A 22,959-nucleotide genomic window follows, 5' to 3' on the forward strand; every position below is an offset into this window, starting at 1 on the left:
TCAATGTTTGAGAGTTTTCATGCTCTTCTGACTCATACCTGTAAGCTGGATTACCTGAATTAACTCATCTTTGCAAAACTGAGTACTTTACCCATAAAAATCCACATCAGAGTTCCCCAGACAGGATGCTACTGCTGTCCCATGATATCAATCATCTGGTGACATGATAAAGAAAACCTCAGGTTTGGGGATGCCTGGGTGGCTCAGTTGTTTGGACAACTGCCTTCGGCTCGGGTCATGATCCCGGAGTCCCAGGATCGAGTCCTGCATTGGGCTCGCAGCTCCATGGGGAGTCTGCTTCTCTCTCTGACCTTCTCCTCGCTCATGCTCTCTCACTGTCTCTCTCTCAAATAAAGTATTTTTTAAAAAAAAGAAAAAAAAAGAAAACCTCAGGTTTGGACTAGGACAGAGTTTCAGAATGTACAGAGAATTCTTAGTGAAGGGAAATTTTAGAACAGCTGGGAAGCTTAAGTTTCCATTTTAAAATTGACATGATACCCAAATCCATTCAAATAAAGTATATACTGTAATTGTTTCAAAAGGTGGCAGAAACCATCTCAGTGCTATGGAATCCTTCTGATACTAGAACATATAAGGAAAAGTACCAGAAATCACTAGGAAGCATAGACCTTGCTTCTCCCCTGGCTTCTTGGAAGAGACATTCCATGATTTGGGATGCAGAAAAATCATTTCTCAGTTTCTATAGTGTGTCAAAAACCTCCAGAAATAAACAATTTGACCTCAGCATTCAGATTCTCAGAGCACTGAATGTGGGACTTCACTTCAAAAAGGCTGTGAGCCCCAGGCATATACAGCCTTTTAAAAGGTAGGAGTGATAGGAGCTCCCACTCCAAAGACTCCTGCTCCTTCTGAAGTCAGTGAATTTGACAATGAACTTGTTTGTAGTGGGCAATGAGGGGCTTTTCGCAGCACCCCTCAGATCCCATTTTACTGTGTGGTACCAGGAAACTACTGGCAAAGTCCGTGGAACTGTTGATCTTGCATGAAGTTTGTTATACAAGATGAATGAGCTCTAGAGAACCTGCTGTACAACATTACACCTACAATTAATGCAGTATTGTGCTCTTAAAATGAGAACTACCTTAACAAATTCAAGTTGTCTTAGCACAATAAAAAATTGTTAATGGAAGTTGAAACCTACAGATGACCTAATATTAGTTAGGACTTCAAACAATTGGTCGGCTGTATTTATACTGGAGTATTATTGTACTTGTCCTTGCTACTGCAAGAGTTAAGAGATAAATAATCACATGGTTATTCCTTAGGAAATAAAGTACGCAAGCCCTAGTAGAAACACAAAGAAGTTATGGATTCTTGAGCAACATGCTGCCAAGCCCTAATCTTATTCACACAGTACAGTCCACACAGTAAAACAGAAGGTAGAATAAGACTACGAAGAGCTAGTTTCAGTAACACTCTTGCTACAGTTTGCCTCTACTTGGCATGGACAATAACAAAACTTCACTAAGTTTTTGGTTAGGCCAACTTTCCTTCGCCATGGCAGAGTCCACAAGGATCTTGTCTTGGTTCCCCACCTGCCATCACAATGTTCCATACTATTAATGGCATTATTTGTAAGAGATGAACAGCAAGAAGCAAGTGCCTTAGAGGATTTAGCAATATATACAAGTACCAGAGGTTGAAGATAACCACCTCATAGAAATGTAGGCCTGACACCTCGATGGTCTGGGCATATTGCAACATATTGCAACACTCCCTCTAAAGTAAAGGACAAGTTGCTAGACCTTCTACCATCCACCAGGAAGCATCTTTTCAGGCTTTGGAAACAGACTATATGGAGTACTACTCTGACTCATTTACCAGGTAATCCACAAACTGTCAAACTGAAGTGGAACCGAGAGCAAGAGTATGCTCTGTAGCAGGTTAAGTTGCCCTATCACCTGGGCCTATGGCACAGCACTCAGACACTAGTTAACAGAGGCTGTATGGAGCTTCTTACAGTCCAAGTGGAAAAAAAAAAAAGTCAAAATACAGATGCCTAGGGCACTGAAGCAAGAGCATGCCTTGTTCTTTTAAACAATTCTGCTGGATTGCTGTTTTGCTCCATTTGAAACGAAAGCTTGACCATGGAACACCACAGGACCCTAAAATTTGATAGATCAGATAAAATCAAGTTCATGGAAATCTCAGGTCAGAGATAGGCAATCATCATAATGTTCCATCATAAAACAAAGAGGACATTAAACACCAATTATGAGTTACTGCAAAAGGTACAATATATCACATAAACAGGTAGTTCAGAATCTCATAGTACCCTTTCCCTCTCCTGTTCATTTGCCAGCCCTCTCTCAAACAACCTATGGCTCCTTGGGGTTTTAACTAACTGAAGAGGAAATGCATAAACCTGAGTTATGCACAGGTCTACAGTGTGCCAGCAATGTTGGAAAACAGACAGTCACTGAAACATTAGTCCCATTCAACACAGTGTCTGCAAGGCAGTGGGAGATAGAAAGCCCTTCCAGTGGCCAACTTTTGGGGAGTTTTTCCCACTTTGCATGAAAGAAGTGGGTTGACACATCCATCTGTTTTTGCAAGCAGAAACGTGAAACAAGCAAGATTGAGGATATTAGCCCATCTCACTCAAGCCAACCCACTCTTGCTCACAGGGGACCATGGAGACAGGAATGAGGGCTGTCACAGGCTGGGTTCCCTAGGAAGGATACTGAGATAAATGGGGGAAACTCATTAGAGAGTACTCTTGACATTACCCCTTGTGGAAGGAAAGGAAGCCAGATTGGCAGAGGGAGAAGTGGAATTGCAATGCAGTCTCAAGAAGGCTCAGCCAACCCCATAGTTTATGCTAAAGCTAGGATGGCCCTTCAATTAGGATGGCAGGACAAGACTATCATGCTCCCAGTTATCAGTAACTAGATATGGATCTAATCCAGGGGTAAGAGAGGGAACAGTACTCAAGGTAAGAACAATGGAGGGTTAAGAGTGTTAATATCTGATGCTAGTCTGCCAACTGCCATCCCCAAAGCACAGGCAAAAAGTCATCGTTCAGCTGGGTTCTGGGCAGCACATCACGATGTCTACTACAAAGGCTATCCATGGGCCACAGCAGCATGAGCTCTTCTTCTGTGCTCAACTGTGTAAGGACTCAATGGTTTGCTGCTGTCTGGAATTTAGAGCAGCTTCAGTGAAAAAAAGGTTCTTCTGGCTCTGTTGCCCCAACCTTGTCCCTGGACAGTGGTAAGCACCATGGTAGAGAATTCCAGAGCTGCTTACATAGGCAACCAAGGCTTTATGTTATTTGTGAATGAAGGAGAGCTTTGTGCTCTACTCAGGTTTCTACCCAAGGTGTAGACTTCAGGTCTCCCTCAGGAGATGTTCAGGAGTCTGCAGCCTGTGGCCCTACTAAGCAGCTTGATTTTAAAAAGGAATGTTCAATTAACAATGTGACTGAAATATATGTGCAATAGTCCCATTGATCTATCTCTTGCTTCCAACAGTATTTGGATGGAATAGACCCAGGGACACCCTTTTTTCCAGTCTCTGGCCACCCTCCAACCTCTTTTCTAATTTCTAGAACCATTTTCTCAGCCATCCCTGGCTTCTGAAACCAGCCAACACAGTTTGAGCTTTGCTGCATATTACTAGTCAACCATGATTATCAGAATTATTCCACCAAGGTGGAAGTCGCCATCAACTACCCAGTCAACCTGCACCTGCCGGCCTCCTATATCTCCTCTAAGGGCCTCTGTTCCAACCATGAGGACATGTCTCAGAGGGTGTGGGCCACTTCTCTCGTGAGCTGGTCAAGGAGAAGTGCAAGGGTGCTGAGTATCTCTTGAAGATGCAAAAGCATTGTGGTGGCCACACCCTTTCCAGGGCATGTAGAAGCCATCCCAAGATGAGCAGGGTTAAACTTTGAATACCATGGAAGCTGCCATGTTCCTGGAGAAGAACCAAAATAAGGTTGCTGTGGATCAGTATGCATGGGTTCTACCTGTGCAGACCTGCATCTGATTTCCTACAGAAATACTTCCTAGTTAAGGTGAAACTCATCAAGATGTTTTAGCCATGTATATTGTGTACTATTGATATGATTATGCTAAAAGTTATTAATTTCAATCCGTATAGAAGGGTTTAAGGCCTAAATCCAAATTGTCAAATGTAGATTTATATATTATACAATAAAATATTTGAAGCAGAAAAAAAAAAGATACTGGGTTTCTTTTTAGAAGGCTCAGTCTCAAGCAAGACTAGGAGCCTTCTAAGCCTGGTGGTCTTTGAGGAGCCTTTCTGATATACCCCTGGAATCAGGGCTGCACCTAAGCTCCTCCCTGCAACTGCTAGGTAGCTTTTTAACCACCCTGGATCTTTCTCCCAAGCCACGGACCAAATGGAAGAACTTCTAGCAAGAAAAAAAAAAAAAAAGGTTGCTGGAATAGTCATACTAATATTTCTATGGCCTCTTGTGCTTTGTGAATCATATACTTAAGAAAGTAGATTTTATCCATGCTGATTATTCTTCTTATTGCTCACCTCTGTGAGAGTTAACTGGGATAGGACCTTGAGACCTAGAACCCAAGGGCCCTTATACCAGCTATATATGTGAATGACTTGGTAGAAAGTCTGTAGCGTTACCCAACTAAGTATGGGAAAGTATGGGGATAGCCTTCCTACTTCCAGGAAGGAGGGCTCTGGAACATGGAGGTGACTCCCATGTTACTCTAGAAGCACATTCTCAGGCAGAGTCACCCAAAACTGACCCTGTGTAGGAGTGATGACCAGCACAGTATTATAGTCCAACCTCCTGAAGTCCAAGACTGTCCCAGAAGCCATAGTAGCTGCTATCTGAACTCAGCAGTTCTAATTACTTAAATCTGGGTGGAGTCATAACTTCAAAATTTTGCCAAAGCCTTAGTACCACTTGTCTATCTCTTCACACGTGGAAGTCTTCACACAAAGGAAGACCCCTTTGAAGTCTTACTCTTAAAGACCTGGACTGAGAGCACGCATCAATCATCTACTCTGAGCTAAAAGGGTCCCAGCGTCTCTTCCAAACTGATATGCCACAGATCTCTGACCCTGAAGCTTACCTATCCACCTGGTCTAGACTGACGCAGAAGACAGGCCTGAATGTGAAGTGGACATCGAGGTCTGTTATCTCATAGTACCATTTTCTTGGACACTATAGACTTAATATTCCAGATCTTAAGTTTAGTGTGAAAACAACAACACAAAAAAATAAACAAAAAAACCTTGTCTATACTGAAAGAACAATGAGCCAACATGCAAGCATTAGGTTGGCCAAGGTGCCCAGAATTATAGGTGGATCACACATATCTTCACTCTTAACTACAGCAGTAAGATATCCTACCCCATGTAGATAAAGGAGCAAGGTACCAGTGACCACTGGAAGACTCAAAAGGACACCATCCTTAATCCCAACCTTTACCATCATTCCTCCTCTTAAAAACCCTTTGAAGGGTCAGGGGTGGGAGGTTGGGGGAACAGGTGGTGGGTAATGGGGAGGGCACGTTTTGCATGGAGCACTGGGTGTTGTGCAAAAAGAATGAATACTGTTACGCTGAAAAAATAAATAAAATGGAAAAAAAAAAAAAAAAAAAAAAACCCTTTGACCCTACATCGCCCTCTAGCGGCCACCTCTTTCTCTGCTCACCTGTGTAATACTCCCTAACATTCTAAGTCCCCATGCCTAGTTTTCATTGGGTTTTTTTTTTTTTGGTTTTGTTTTTTGTTTTGTTTTGGGAAAGCTATTACACTTTTCGCTTAAACTCCATGAAACAAGTTTTTCTTTCCTTAACTCTAAACTGTTTGGCACTAAAACCAATCATTTCTACTCCTTATCTCACCTGTTGGCAACACTTCACATGACTAACCACTGTTTCCTCCAAGAGCCACTTTCTCGAGTTAACTTCTAGAACACACTTCTTTGGTTCTGTCGCACTGAGCTCTGCTTCTCAGTATCATTTGGTATCTCCTCATCCTGCCCTAGATATCTTTACAGGACATAAGCAAAATTTATAGTGCCTTACCAACTAAACTGCAAAAGGCAAGTTTACTTATAATCTGAGTTCCAGATGAAGTGGGGAGACAACCCCCATTAGTGGGAATATTTTAGTCTGGTAGTAGAGATTAATGTTACAAATTTTCATGTTAGCAATCATGAGTGAAAAAAAATTCTGAAAGTTTTTGTCTACTACATCTTTAACACTGATATGTCCTATTACAGGATATTACTTTTAAAAACTTTGGACTACAGCCCCTTAGAACCACTCTACTTGCCTTCTTTTTACTAAGGTCTCTAGAATTGTCACTTCATTTGAATAAAGAGCTTTTCCACATTTTTTACTTTCAGCTATAAGATCCAATGTAGAGATCTAGGATTTGGCCTGATTTGTATGAATTTCAACAAGAAAAAAAACAGTCACCCAGTGTAAGTGTTTAAAAGACCTAAAGAAATCAACCTAAACATGTGTCTAGGAGGCAATGCTGGGCAAGGTACTGTATCTATATCTGGAATTCACTCACCAACCATGACCCTAGGAAATGGCCAAGAAATTTTAGCCAGGTGACACTGGAATTCAGGGTTATCTGAGCTTTCTAGAAACTTCAGAATCAGAAACTGGAAGGTGTGTAGGTATCCTAGATACTTCTGAAGTAGATAACTTCATGAAAGAATTAGATATATGTGGTATTCTTCCTGTCATTCTCCCCTCTTCACCATGACTTCTCCAGGAAGAGGAATGCAGGGCCAATCAGTAAAGGAGAGGGCTGAAGTTCCTTGCCAGTTTCACCAGTACCCACAGAACCTCTTTCCTGGTGACAGCAGGAGCAAGTAGGCACTTTAAAGGCCTTGCCCTCTCTCAACACCTCATGTAGCTTCCATCCAAAACTGGAGATCTGGGTTCCCAAAGTTCCTGAATGTAGAGGAGGTAAGCCATTGCCAGTTAGAAGCTTCTCTCTTCTGCACAGATTTCATCTTGAGCCATGGAGTGCACCTACAGGTATACTCACCTATACCTAAAGCTTATCTTACCTCGGGACCCTCACAGAGTACATGCCTGTTTCATAATGACACCTTTTTTTTTTTTAAGAGAAAGCATGAGTGGCAGAGGTGGAGAGGGAGAGAGAGAATCTTAAAAAGCTCCACATTGGATACTTAACCAACTGAGCCACCCAGGCACCTCCATCTTGTATTTCTTTATAGCAGTTGCTTAGTGTTCATAAGGTAATTTGGTCAAAAAAGCCAAAGTCTTGCAGCACTTTCTAGGGAGGCTTTTTTTAAAGATTTTTTATTTATTTATTTGACAGAGAGAGAGATCACAAGTAGGCAGAGAGGAAGGCAGAGAGAGAGAGAGGAGGAAGCAGGCTCCCTGTGGAGCAGAAAGCCCGATGCGGGGCTCGATCCCAGGACTAGGGAGGCTTTCTTTTGACCATGAGCATTTTCTTCAAAGATAAGGCGCCAAGTTATAAGTAACTATATATTAGACCCTGAGGATCACAGACTATCAAGGCTAGCTCTTGGGGAATGGAACCTACCTTTGAAAAAAACAATGGTCTTAGAACTTTCCCCACTTCCAACACTGTAGGTAATGAAGATAATCCTGTTTTTACAGTTCAAAAGCTCCAGAGCTTCCAATAGAGGAAATAGAAACAAAAACTCTCCTTGTCTTCTGTGCTCATACATCAGTCTGACCAACCTTGGTATTTCAAGGAAGAAAATGCCTAGAGGTTTGCCTCTTAGGTAATAGGGCTAGCTGCACCTATCCCATGGATTGGAGGAATAAATGGGAAGGTTGTTTACATAGCTATGGACAACCATGGTTTGGAAGCTCACCTGTGTTTTAGTTACAGAAGAAACTTTATAGGAAGTGACAGGACAAACTGAGAGATCCAACTTTTCCTGTTCTTGGCCAAAGTGATCTAGTTCAAAGATCAGTGAACCCTGATTACTCAAGATGAATGTTTTTATGTAATTTGGATTTACTTTATAAAGATAAGGCTTTTATCACTGGGGACCCCGGATCTCAAAGACACCTTTAGATCACCTTTGATTTATGAATCAAAGAGTCTAGAAAACCAGGAGTGACTTCCTGTACTATAGAGTGAAATAGCCACCATGTGGGTTTACATGAATCATGAACCTCCTAGATGAAATGGATGTTGTCAAGAGGTACCAGAGGTACCTCGGGAGGGAGTCTTTCAGGTGAAATCATCTTGAAAATAAACCTATCTGCTTGCTTGGGGAAGAGGTAAATGAAGTAAATAGGAAATTCCCTCTAGAAAAGGGAGGCATGTGACTTAGGCAAAGGCCTTGATCATCATCTGATGACTGAAGAGCAGGAGTTTTGCTCAGCAGCACTATTCTTTCCTTGTGCCCCAAAGGGATAAATTTTCATGGACAAGGACTTCCTTGGGTCAGGCCTTCCAGGTGACCTCCACTGGTGATGGTTCAATCTGAAAAGAGCTTTCCAGTGGCATATCCACCCTGGACAACCCCAAATAGAAATCACTAACGCTCAGATCAAGTTTCTCTTCCTGCTCTATCCCATCTTCTTGAGTGATGTTAAGAGGACAGATACCGCAGGGAGAATACTGGTTCCCAATGCTCATAATTAATATTCCCTGTGCATCCCATGTAGAAAGTGGTTTAACAAGGGATTAATCAGAGCTGGAGACCATTACTGAACACCTAGATGGTAGGAGGCCCAAGCTGTTTTGTGAACATGAAGGAATTTTATAAACAATATGGAAATCATGGGTGAGAGTTAACATTGGCATCAACCCAGTCCTCAATAGATCCAAGTCTTGGCTGCCATTTAACTCCTTTGGGAGCCCTATCACTTAATGTCACCTGGTGGCCTTAAAGAAGACAGGTCTAGAGGCTGGAAGTCCTGGTGAATATAATCTTGAGTGTCCAATCCCAACCATGGTGAACTATACTGTACTATATGGCAATCAAGAGACCTCAGTATATACTTTAGAAATTCTTAGGATTTGTCAAAGAATCTAGGAATTAAAAATGGAATGAATCTTGGATCCTAAAGTTTTAAGAAAGTCATTCCTCTGAAGGAAGCATGGCTATACAGATGCCATGTTTTAAGACCACCCAGTACCATAGCAAGAGAAGAAACACTTGACTGGCCACACATGCTAATAGGAAACATGACAGACATAGGACTCCCAGGCAGAAGGAACCAGAGTTAGCCGAACCAATTTCTCAGGGGTTCCTGAAAGCCAGGAAGTGGCCTTATTTTAGGGTAATGATATTACCTAAATTGCCATTAGAAGTCATTAAGTCCTGGTAAGATGGGTCAGATGGCTTGCCTAGTGTTTCTGATTTGAGAATCTTATACCTTCTTTTTAAAGATTTTATTTATTTATTTGACAGAGAGAGAGATCACAAGTAGACAGAGAGGCAGGCAGGCAGCGGGGGGGGGGGGGGGGGGGGTGTAGTAGGCTCTTCACTGAAAAGAGCCCAATGCGGGACTTGATCCCAGGACACTGAGATCATGACCTGAGCTGAAGGCAGAGGCTTAACCCATTGGGCCACCCACGGGCCCCAAGAGAAACATATCTTTATATTCCAGGTGATTTTTTTTTTAAATCCTACTTTATATTTGTGTTAGAAAACTTACAGGTTTTTTTTTTCCATTCAAGATTTTATTTAAACTCAAGTTAGTTCACAGATAGTGTAGTATTAGTTTCAGAGGTAGAATTTAGTGATTCATCAGTTGCACATAACACCCAGTGCTCATTATATCAAGTGCCCTCCTTCATGCCCATCACCCCATTATCCCTTCTGCCCTACCTTGCCCTCCAGCAACACTCCGTTTCCTAGAGTTCAGCATTTCTTATGGTTTGTCTCCTTCTCATTTTTCCTTCCCTTCCCCTATGTTCTTCTGTTTTGTTTCTTAAATTCTACAAGTGAAACCATAGGTTATTTGTCTTTCTCTGATTTAGGTCACTTGATATAATACCCTCTAGTTCCATCCATGTCATGGAAAATGGCAAGATTTCATTTCTTGGTGGCTGAGTAACATTCCACTATATACACTTACCACATACATTTTTTTAAAGACTATTAGAATGTGGGGGGCAGGGGGACTAGAAGCAGACTCCCCTCTCAGCACAGAGCCTGATGTGGGGCTTAATCCCAGGACCCTGAAATCATGATGTGAGCCAAAGTCAGACAGTTAACTGATACATACATTTTAATTCAAGTATTTTTTATAACACTGTGTCAATCAGAATACCTAGAACCAAGGGATAAAAAAAGCAAAAGTAGCCTCACTTGCCATCATTCCTGACCCGCCTGAGGAATGTACACTTTTTTCTGTGTATGTGTACCTTTAGGGACGAGGAGCTCTAACTCTGAAGAGCCCACAAGAATACTTCCAGGGGACATTGAGTTCCTTGTATCCTTGGGACTAACAGGCAAAAAAAAAAAAAAAAAAAAGAAAGAAAAAAAAAAATCACCATTTCATCATTGATACTTACCTGATCAGCAAGAGAACATAGGGTTAGTGAGCCACAGTTGGGGCTAGGAGGAATCAGTTTGTCACACAGGTGGCTCACGTGGACACTTTTTGGTTCTCCTTTCCTAACTATGATAATAAATAGCAAGAAACCTCAGACTGAGAAGGACATGGTGACTCAGGTCTTCAAAAGAGGAGACTAAGTTATGCCACAGGATAAGCCAACCAGATCAAGCTAGCTGAGGAGGATGGGAATCAAGACAGGGTAGTGAAGGAAGAAAATGATGAGTTACCATCAGGAGACCATGAATATTGGTGAGGACACTGACACTAGCAATAGCAACTATAGTTTATTCCACTAGCCCCACTCTTCCTAAATTTCCACAGGAAGAGAGGATTATCTTGGAGGAACTATTTATCAAATGTATATATAGTAGATCTGATTTGGCATAAAGATTGAATTATTAGGCAAAGATGTACCACCAGATCCCCTCCTCAGGAGTGTCCTGGCTTCTGGGAGTGCTATCGGCTGACAGGGATAGTCCCTGCAGCAGAGTGCCATCTCGACCTAGGTCATACCCTCCTGGGAACACCCCATACCCCGCAACTGATACAGGTGGGAGTAAGAGACTTGGTTTTGGTCCAATACACAGTAATTCTGATGGGAGAACTCTGGAGTTGAAATGATCCACCAAGGTCAGCCAACGCTGTCAGACCAACTTAAGCTTGAAGCTCAGATGTTCTACCCAGTGCTGTTTCTACCCCATCCCTTACACAAGTGTGAATCTCAAAGCACTCCCTAAAGAACACCCTGCATGTGACACTGTTGTGTTGTTTCCTAGAGAACCTCTGCAATGATGAGGGGAGAGCTGTGTTGGAATGTGACATGAAGGTACATCAGTGGAACCAGAAAGAAAATACCCAGATAAACCCAAAGCTATATCAGAAAGACCACCCCTTTGCTTCAGTTTACATGTACTTGATGTATTGTTGTGTTTTGCAGTCACTTTGGTGCACCATGTTGAGAATGCATCTAGAATATCCATGCAGAAAGAGAATAGAGATCATCCTTCACTTACTACCTAATTTTCAGATATTCCATGTATAGTTTAGTGATTATGATCCCATTATTTTTAGAAATTCAAGTTTCATAAAAGGGGTGGGGGGCATGTAACCTGATTTTTCTAGTAAGAATAATGCCACTCAGCATATGTGTCCCTGAATCATTGAAACACAATCCCCCTTAGATGCTAAGATGTCTATGGGCAGTGAATATCTGCTCATCATTTCTATGGAGTCCATCTTGGCCAGACTCATCCTCAGAGTTTGAGGTTCATTTCTCATGTCAGGCATGACCATGACCTGTCCAATCTACTGGGCAATCTCTCCTTGGTCCCAGTAGAAGTGAGTCTCTACCAGTTGTACCTATGACCCTTGTTTATGATAAGATAGCTACAGAGATACCCTTGGCTTTACCTTCCCAGGACTGGAGTACTGCCCAACCTTCTGAGGCTCCTTAGATAAAGTACTATCACTGGCCCTCAAGAAAACAGAATGACTTCTATTCCAGATGAACATGGCTTAAACATCTTGGAAGTGCCAGAGAAGGCATTTTCAAATTACTACAGCCTAGCAGTGAAAGAAAGTCCCCCTGAATGAAGGCTTGACATCTTGGAGAAGACTACAGGAGATCTCCCCAGCCGTGACTAGACATAAATCCTTCGCTCCATTTTGGGATCTCCACCATGAGACACAGAAGCTTCCTCATTCGTACTCCTCTTATGCTACCAATATATCAATGGCCTTCAGTTTTGTTGACTGAAAAATCAGAGGTTATATAGGGATAGTTACCTTGCATCTGGCCTTTGACAGCCCTATGCTTATTCCGGGAGTGCCTGGAAACAGAACATTGGCCTTGACCAAGATAAGGGTGCAGCTAGCAATTTATAGTGTTTAAAGTCTGAAAAGTTCCCCTGAGAATGTCATCAGACATTCTATATTAGCTAGCCTATATCCTTTGTTGAGACTACATAGATCTGAAGTGTACATCTGGTTTACCTGACAGGCTAGTTTGAGCCACTTGACCAGTGAGGTATAAGAGACTCCTCAGTAAACACATGCCTCATTCCCTGAGACCAATTTATCTCACACATCTCTTAGTAGTTACCTAAATATAAAGTACATCCCATAAAACACAGGACCTAAAAAGGGTATACCTGACTATCACTTTTTCCCCCATAAGAATGTTCATAAGGTCATTGAAGCCTCTTCCTTATGGGACAGACAAGTAGGGGGTTCTAGTCATACCTAACAGCTCAGTCATTCATTCTATCTAAGACCTAGATTTTAGCAAGGGCTGGAGTGAAGCATCAAAGTGAGGATAAGCAGACACTGCAGAGCTATAGCAATCGAAACCATGTAATACTGGCATATTGATCAATGGAATAGGAAGAGAGCCCGGGAATCAATGCATGCTCATACATCAATTAATCTATGACAAAGGAAACAGGAATATACAATGGGGAAAAGAATCTCTTTAATAAGTGGTACTGGGGAAAATGGACAGCCACAAAACTGGACCACTTCCTTATACCATACAAAAAAAACAAAAACAAAAAACAAAAACCACTATCTCAACAACAGATTTAAGACCTAAATAAGACCTTCAGTGAGACCTGAAACCATGAAATCCCAAGAAGAAAATACAAGCAATAATCTCTTGTACATCCACTTTTAGCAACATTTTTCTAGATGGGTCTCCTCAGGCAAAGGAAACAAAAGCAAAAATAAACTGTTGGGACTACACCAAAATAAGTTTTTATACAATGAAAACCCACAAAATTAATAGGCAAACTGAATGGGAGAAAATACTGGTGAATGATATATCTGATAAAAGGTTAATATCCAAAACATGAAGAACTTAAACCATCACACAATCTGATTAAAAGATGGACAAAGGACCTGACTAGACATTTTTCCTAAGACACAAAAGTCCTCAACATCACAAATCAGGGAAATGCAAATTGAAACTACCATGGTGTGCCACACCAGTCAGAATGGGTAAGTATAAAAAAAAAGGTATTAATGATAATGTGAGAAAAGAAGTTTTGTGCACTGCTGGTGGGAGTGTAAATTGGTACAGTCACTAGAAAACAGCATGAACGTTCCTCAAAAAACTAAAAATAGAAATACCATATGATCCAGTAATTCTACTATTGGGTATTTACACAAAGAAAATTAAAAATATCTTGAAAAAACATAGGCACTCTTATGTTTATTGCAATATTATTTACAATAGCCAAGAAATGCAAACAACCCGTGTCCATCCATAGATGTCCATAGATGGATGAAGATGAGGTATGTATATATAAGAGTATTACTTGGCCATAAAAGGGAGCCTTATAACTTGTGACAACACAGACAAGCCTAGAGGGTAGGCAAGAAAACTCTGACCATAGGACAGCAAGGCATGGTCACAGCTACTGAATCTTACATGAAAAGGGTCCTTCCAGATGTCATCCCCACCTCCATTCTCAGTCATCCCCACCTCCATTCTCAGTCATCCCATGGGGTAGATGAGCAAAAACTGGATTCAAATGTCCAGACAGAGACCTAGGAGCTGGCCAGCTGGTGGGAGGCTTGGTGGAGGACAGTGGGGGCATGGTCATACTGTATTTCCTGACTAATGTTCCCTGTCTTCAGGTGAAATTGCAACTAAGTAATGACTGTTTCTAGGGGCATTATGTGTGTGCTTGGGACTGTTTAGTATGTGAAAGGCAGGAGTTACCTTGCTTCCCTCATAAAAACACTGATTTTTCCGCCCCATTCCCCCAAAAAAAACATTGGCTTTTTCTAGAGTCCATGTCTCAATATATTTTGGAGGAGGAAAAAGTTATAGGGCTATGTTTCAAAACATTGCCTTTATTAGCTCTATACAGGCAGATATCTATGCAACAACCACCTCCAAGGTAGCACGGCAGCTTATTCTATAGGTTCTTCCTTGGTCAGTACCTGCTCCAATTCCCACCTAAGTACAGGAATGGTAATTCCTGAGAAAAAATCAGAATTAGCTGTTAGAAGCAATTGAAATTAGTGTTTAGGAACAATTTTAAGAATCCTTGGTCAGTGGGTCTATCTTTGGGAATGATGCCTGCCTTTTCACCTGCTATAAGTGATAGGAGTGGTATGTCTATCAAGGCCAAGGCGGGGATGTTGCACGGAGAGGCAGGGGGAGAAGGCATGCCCTTTATTCCATCTTCCATCCTAGCTGGAAGGTCAGTAGTCATCTTGCATCATGAAGTGACCTTAGCAATAGAATCTACCCAGAGTGAAGAAAAATAGAGGAATTTGGGGTCTCCTTTTCCATGGAATGCTATACTGGCCTTCTATCCAGATTTCTCAAATACAAAAAAAAAAAAAAAATAGAATTCTATCTTGCTTAAGAAAAAAAGATGCTATAAAATCTCCATTAGGATTGAAAAAAATCTTTCCCGTCCATCCTGATGTTGGGAACATGGGAAAATTTCTATTATTGGGATGTAAATGTTCTCCTACTTCTAAAGGCAGAATGGACTACCACTTAGATGGTAAAATTTCATGCAGGGCTATGGGTAGAATAGATGCCATCTCCCCAACCTCTCTGTAAACATGAACCACCTAGGGCTCTGAATGAGGATACAGGTTTTGAGGTGTTTGAGAAGTCTTTCTTGTGGCCAAATACTAGAAGAAACCAAATTTGAAGTCACCAAAAATGAGGAATTGCTGCCTCAAGCCATATTGTATGCTACAGTATCAACTCTGAGGTCCCCACCCCCGACCTCCACCACTAAAGAGACAGATTAAAGAGTCATAATTGAATGTAACAACTACTAGTCACGTGCAAAAGCTAACTCAAGCATTTGTTATAGTCTAGTTATCTCAAGTGTATGCGGCCAAATAAAAGGCATCTAGAAGTTGTGCTACAGTCTTCAAATCTTCAACAGTCCAAAAAGGTTAGAACTGCATGTTTTTTAGATTCTCCTTTTACAATGCCAAAATAAAAATCTAGGTGAATAGTGTAGTCTCTTATCTGGCTAATACTTATTCCCCAAAATTCTCTTGTGCCCTTGTGCATACTATCTGCACCCCTGTTTCAAGGCCTGTGTTACCTCCCTAATATCCTACAAAAGGTTGTATCAGATGGACAACTATGCCTTGGGCATTCCTTGGAGTAGAGGAGCTAACATCCCTGTCCTGCTCTAGAAGAAGCAGCCAGACCCTCAGAGTTCAGTTCACAAAACTAGACCTGGTGGTGAGTATTAAGGAGGGCACATATTGCATGGAGCACTGGGTGTGGTGCATAAACAATCTCTTGGAACACTGAAAAAATTTTTTAAAAAAGAAGAAATTATGAAGTGTATTCATAAATCTACCCCCTACAGAATCCTGCTGTAACAGTTCGCAATTTGTTACTACTTAATTTTCCCTGGAGACTAAGGTTTCCAAGAGTTAAAATTCTGCTAAATGTAGTTAAGACTGATGGAAATAAGGAAAGCAACTCTCTCTGTATGTAGGAAAGAAAGATGTGTAAGAAAGGTATAAGAAATGGGAATGGGGGAGGGGTGCCTGGGTGGCTCAGTCAGTTAAACGTCTGCCCTCAGCTCAGGTCATGATCCCAGGATCCTGGGATCGAGTCCCACATTGGGGGGGGGTGTCCCTGCTCAGTGGGGAGTCTACTTCTCCCTCTTCCTCTGCCTGCTGCTCCCCCTACTTGTGCTCTCTTTCTCTGTCAAATAAATAAAATCTTAAAAAAAAAAACTGAAGTGCTATGTGCAAAATTAAACAATCAAGGGAGGGGGCTGAGATTGCTTCAGGAAAACTTGGGACTCTAGAGAAATATCAGAAACTGCCTACAGGTGCTGGCAGAGGGGAGGGAGCTCAAAGCTGAAAGACAAGACCTACTTTCTCTCCATCCCCTTCTCTATTGAAATTGGAGATCTAGATGTGGCTTGACCCTTCAGAGCAAGACACCATACTCTCCCATCTCCACCTTTCTGAGATCAGAGACAAAGGACAAAGGTCCAGGTTGAGGGGCTGATAGATCGCAGATGTCAAACATGGTTTTCCATACTGCAACATCCCAATACAACAGAAGTACTATGGAGGGTAACTTCCACAGACCTGGAGTGACTCCGTGTCCTTCTTGTGCCAAAGACAAACAGAGGAACGTAAGAACAAAATCAGAAGGATCCTAATTCCTTCGAAGTGCTACACACACGGGGAAGATCCCCACATGCCTGGTTAGGTTCTGATTGGTTACAAGATAATAAGAGGCCTGGGTGTGGTGCATAAACAATGAGTCTTGGAACACTGAAAAAATAAAATAGAGTAAAAAAAAAAAGATAGTAAGAGGCTTTGTTCTCCATCCCTCACAGGAAAGGATCTCATGATCAAATATCTCCCAATTCTGGACAGACAGGCCTTTTACATACCCACAGCAGGAATACAGCTAGGGGAAGCATTCAAAAAAGAAACATCCAGGAAGCAGGAGAAATGGGTACCTCTCTCAGGAAGGGACATTAACATTTGAGTGTTCTCTTAGGCTTAGAGCCCAAATATTCAAGAGGCGACCACCTCAGATTAAAGAGGGTTGAAGTTTTAAGGCATTTGGAGAAATGAACACAACAAATCATGTTAACTCCTTCAGAAATCTTTTCAACCCCACACTTCAATCCCCAAAAGTCTCAGTGGGCTGTGTTTAATGCCCAAAACAGAATTTCACTGGCAACCTCAGGATAAGTGCTCCAGCATTCATGCAGATCATAGGATATTTATCCAATGATTCCCTTTTCCATAGCCTAGTCCACTACTGAAACCAGAGGTCTGCTCTCTGATCTGACTCTGCAAGAAGCCTGGGAAACTCCAAGTTCCATGAATGGCCCTCCCAGCCTAGCTCCCACCATCCCAGATCTGCTGGCACTCCTTACCCAGCCATGCCTATACTTCATACTAGCCCACCTGTTGGTTTTAGGGACACTACAGGATGTGATACCAGCCTACCCTAAAGGTGTCTTTGACAGACAGAACTCTGATGGCCAGCTGCCCAAACACTGGGGAGGGGGTTGGGGGGAATCTCTCCATGTGGTTTTGCAGAGCACAGGATTTCAGAAATATGAATCATCCATTCATGATTTATAACTTATGCCATAAGAAATATCTTGGGGATGGACAATACCTAGAGGCTGTAGAAACAGCAGCCAGTGATAGAAACTAGAAAAAACTGTTTTATACAACAGCTTTTTCTAAGCCCCAACCAAGGAGAATTGAAGTCTCTAATTTCCTGAGGATAGCTAGTAGCAACAACAGATGGTCATCACTCAGGCCACCTCCAAGGATACATGTCACAGCAGCATCAACAGGACTTGTTTCTCTCTACAGCTGCACAGAGAAGCTAAATGATCACATAGTATCCCACATAAGTATCTGAATCTGACCTTTGTATCCTTAAGTACAAAAGAAGCTGATAGCAGCATATACAACATGAGGACATGAGGACATTGAGCTACATGTTGCAGGATATAACATAAGAGGTAGAAAAGTTTCCAAAAGTGAGAGAATGGAAGAGATTGATCAGAAGGCCAGTTAGCTACATTTAGGGTAATTGTAGGAACTCCCCAAGAGAACAGGTTCTCTACCTCCTGGGTTGGCCTCTGACCAAGGCCATTCAAAGTCTCCCACTTTCTGTAATCAGTTGAAACTTTAGTACATCAGCCAATATTCCACCATGCCAAGAACTGCAGGACACACTCTAGGATTCCTAGAAAAGACCAAGTCAATAATCTCCAACTGGGGGTGGTGGGGTGGTGATCATATTGCAATGGAGAGGTTTCGTTGTGGTTTGTGGAAGGGTATTAATGACTTCAAGAAGAGGTTGGGGTGCTGCTAAAAATCCTGATGTGCAGCATTGCCACACATAAAGTACCCTCCTACCCCAGCAAAGAATCATCCAGCCTAAAATGTCAATAGTCCCGAGGTGGAGAAGCACCCAATAAGCTGGTGCTTGGGCAGGAAAATCTGAAGTTTGCAGCCTTTGGTATCTGTTCAGGAACACAGGTAAGACCTTTAGGACTCTAAAATATTCATGATCTGAAGTAACAAACAAGCCAGTCTAAATTGAGGGAGTTATTGCCCAAGAAGATAGATAAGGCAATTGAGCTCTTTGAGCTTTCCCCAGAGACCCTTCAGCAATGCACTATTACCTTCAAGACTGTATACATAGACACTGAAGGTAAGTCCACATTTCCCTCATTTCCTTCTGGGTACATCACAATACGGAGGCTGTTTGACAACATCTGTAAAGCTAGGACAAGGAAACCAACCTACCCATCATTATTCTGGAAGCCAAGTCTGCTGTGTTGAGTATAAAAGTCAGACCCCAGAATAGCAATCTCTTACTACTTAATTTTCCATCCTAAGATTTATGTTCACTCTGTATCCTTCCTTCACTCAGCAAAGCAGCATGGACAAGAGCCTCATAGATGTTAATTTAGACTAAGCTGCAGTTAGATCAGGGTACCCATGAAATACGCCTTAGTCTCAATGGCAATTGGCAAATGTATTCTTTTCCTTAATGCATGCAGAGTTACTTCAAGGAGAACATGGGGTCCTGATGACTTAATCATGGGAAATACCTCCACGGCACCCATGTTGCTGTTGTCCTGTAGATTCTGTAGGCAGGCTGCTTTCTGAAGCAGAAAGTGCCCCTGCTGGAGTTTTGCTGGTCAACAATCATTGAGATTACAATGTTTGAGGCAAATGAACACCAACTCTGGCTTTAAGTGTCCAATATCAAAGATGTTTTACTGACTAACTGGGCCAGTCAGTTTAGCTAACTGGGCTAGCTCCAGGAGCTGTGTCTTATTCCCATTCATCCACCAGCTGCCACTGATGAAGACCATGAAGTTATGTTGCAGCAGAAGCTAGACACCGCCATTGTGCATATCCAGGAGATTGGTGTTCAGTAACATCCTCCAGTCAAGTCCTGTACCTTATGATAGAGAACCTCAGGGCTCTGGAGCACCTAGAATTCAAGGTAAGCCTGCCCATGGTATCTAACATTTCTGATGCCCTCCTTGGTAGGTGCCCCCTGGCCACCTTCCCAGCTTTTCTATCATTCCATTGCAATGTCAATTCTTGCATTTCTGCTGCATTTAACACTGGTGGAGCTGAAGGCATGGAGCAACCCAGCTCTATCAAGAGGAGTTTGCCACGCTGGAGGGTAACAACCAAGGTGGTAACTTCCAGAAATACACCAGATCTAGTGGCAAAGGGCAGCAGGTTACCTAGAAAGCAGAAAACTGCATTTACAAAGCACCAAATGTCATAGGAAGAAGAGAGCTCAACCAATACAGGGGACTAGAATGCAGTCTAAAGGCCATGCTGATGGCAAACTTGAACTGGGCAGATGACTGGATACTACACATGGCCGTGAAAATACTGCATGTCCCTAACAAGGTCTAGAGAGCAGGAGTGAAGACTGGGACGGCCGCCATCCTATGTCTTCCACAAACATCTGTATTCCAAAAGGAAAATTAAGATATCAACTGAAAATGTCATGGTCTGCTCTCACCCACTTCAGGACCAAACCAAATCAGGCATTTTTCCTGGTTTTAGGAAGCTGTTAGAAACAAGCTTGATCACGGACATTCAAGAAACAGACTTGTAAGGAAGTTAACTGTTCAGCTTAGAGCCACTGTAAAGCAGGAGACTGCATTCATGAAACAGCAAGTATTATGAGGAAGAAGAGAGCTCAATCAATCAATACAGGGGAACCAGATAATGCAGCCTAAAGGCAATGCTGATGGCAAACCTGAAGGTCAAACCACCTGGATAACCTTCAGGATCCCCTTTGTGGGAAACAAGCGACTTAATTTTCCTATGTGCCACTGTCACCTAGAATAGAGTCTAGCATATAAAGATGCTCAGATTTTTGACTAAGACTGAGGAAGGCACTGGAAAGGGAAGCACACCTTATCGAAAGATTCCCACACCCTGACCAGATCCTCTCAATTATAGTACAGCTCTGAGCATTAGCATTGAGAAGATGCACCCCGATCAAACAGTCCAGCTTCAGCAGATCCATGACCACCCCTCCAAACTGATATCTACACACAGGCAGTCCCATCAGTTTCTCTATCTCTCCCATGAGTTGTAGTAGCCTACTCCTTCTGGCCAGAGCACATGATGGATGTATACATCTTATAAGCAAGCTCAGGGAGGCTTGAGAACATTCTAGGATACTGAGCACAGAAAGGCTGTATTTTATAAATAATGAGGAACAAATCTGAGGCCATTTATCTAGAAGATGGATGCTTGACTGGACACTAGCCTATGTGGTTTGTTCTGCTACCTTGAGTGAAGGTAGTGAAGGCCCACTGAGCCTATCCTAAAATAATCAAGTTACTTGCTCAATCCAGATAGCACTATGTACTGAGGGCAAGAATTGCCAGTGAACAGTTATCCCAACATCACCAGTCCTTTTACCCGCAAGTCAATCCTGTCAATTGCCAGTGTTTAAAGGCCAAATATGAAATGGACAATAAACACACATTCCTTACATAAAAAGAAATACGATCCCCTTCCATGGAAAGTATCCTCCCTTCCCTTACTTGAATTACCCCCAATTGCTCTGAATTATCTGCAGTTACCTGTTTTGTGACTTAGAGCCCATACTGTCAATGATCCAAAATTGGACTTAAGTTACCAGGTAATATGAAGACATCCAGTAAAACAAACAAAGGCCAAATATTTGCCTCTTAAATTTCACTGTACCATCTACCTCTCCAGATCCATGGAGGCCATAGAACTGACATGGGCTGTAGCAGCACAGGAAATAATCCAGAGAAGAAGTCATGAACCCATGCAGGACTAGAACCTTTTGCTGCAGCTCATACTTGTATATGCAGCATGAGAGGACATACTGGGTCCTGCTACATGAGCTCTGAGTGTGGCCATCTGCTGGGATTTGACTTATGCTTTTGGAGAAGAGCATCCTGGTGATGAGACTAGTATATAGAAATGTCCTACTAGTATATAGAAATGTCCTACTGTACAGAAGATTTGTTTTTTTTGAAATCTAACACTGGACTCTGTTTCTTCAGAGATAAGTTTACTAAGAACATGTGATGGATAGTTTTGTCAACTTGCTAGGCTACAGCCCTATTCTTCCACCAAACATTAATCTAGGTGTTTCAGTAAAAGTATTTTGCAGGTGGCAGTTGAAGTCCACAATCAACTAGACTTAAGGGAGACTATCCTAGATAATGTTGGTGGGCCTAGTTTAATCAGTTGAAAGGCTTTAAGAACCAAGCAGCAGTTTCTCTGATGAAGAAATGCCACTTGTAGAGTATACCCTCAGTTCCTGTCTGAGAGTTTCAGACTGCATTTCCTAACAGGGTACCCTATGGATTTCAGGCCTGGCATACCAGCCCCACAATCACATGGATCAACTCCTTTAAATAAGTCTCCTGATACTTGGTTTTCTTAGTGAAGCCTTAAATCCTATCTCAACTCCTAAAGTTGATTTCGGCTCCAGGAGGACATACATGGTCCAGGTACAGCCCATTTAGTTCAGCTATAGAGATGGAGATCACTGCAGGCAACAGGGCACACCAGTTCTCTCTCAGCACCCACTCGAGATGAACTAAATGTGAACTAGAGCATGTCTATCATGAATACATGGTCAGATTCAGGTCCCAGAGTAGTAAGAAGCCCATTATACGTTGTGTACAATGAACACAGGTTGTTTAGCTCCAAGTTTGGTGGCAAGAATCCATGGTGTAAAGAACTTCTCAAATTAAGAGGGGAGAATGAAGCAAGTGCCGGTCTATCAGACCTTAACTGTGGGAGTCTGTAAGGAGGGAGAGAGTTTGGCTTCAGAGGGGGGAAGATGGAGAATAATCCCATCCATTCCCAAAATACTCTCTCCAAAGGAGCTCATAAAAAAATAGTCAAGCATCTAGCACTGCATGCACACAGGCCACACGATAAGAGGTACTCAGGAGTTTCTTGAAGAACCTAGTTAGATGGTTCTCGGCCAGGGCACATTTTGCTCCTCAGGCAAATAGGACTACATCATCTGGGGACATTTGTCACAATCGTGGGGATGCCATTAGCATCTAATAGGAATAGACAAAGGTTAAGATGCACAGGAGAGCCCCCTCACAATGAAAGATCATCCAGCCAAAGCCGTCTACACTAATGAGATTAGACATGGCTTTGAGATAAAGTCCAAATAACATGAAGCCTTTGGATGACATATAGGAAAAGCAAAACCTTCAAGATCCAGGATTCTTTGTACTGAACAAAAAGATAAGAACCCTACCTTTGTGGGTGAAGCTTATTCTTCAGAGCTACAATAAACCATCTTCCTCTTATTCCCCTCCAACTTTTCCCCAAGACCCTGCTGCTCTGCCAGGCATTGTTGCCT

Source organism: Meles meles, chromosome 2, assembly GCF_922984935.1.
Source record: "Meles meles chromosome 2, mMelMel3.1 paternal haplotype, whole genome shotgun sequence".
Lineage (NCBI taxonomy): Eukaryota > Metazoa > Chordata > Mammalia > Carnivora > Mustelidae > Meles > Meles meles.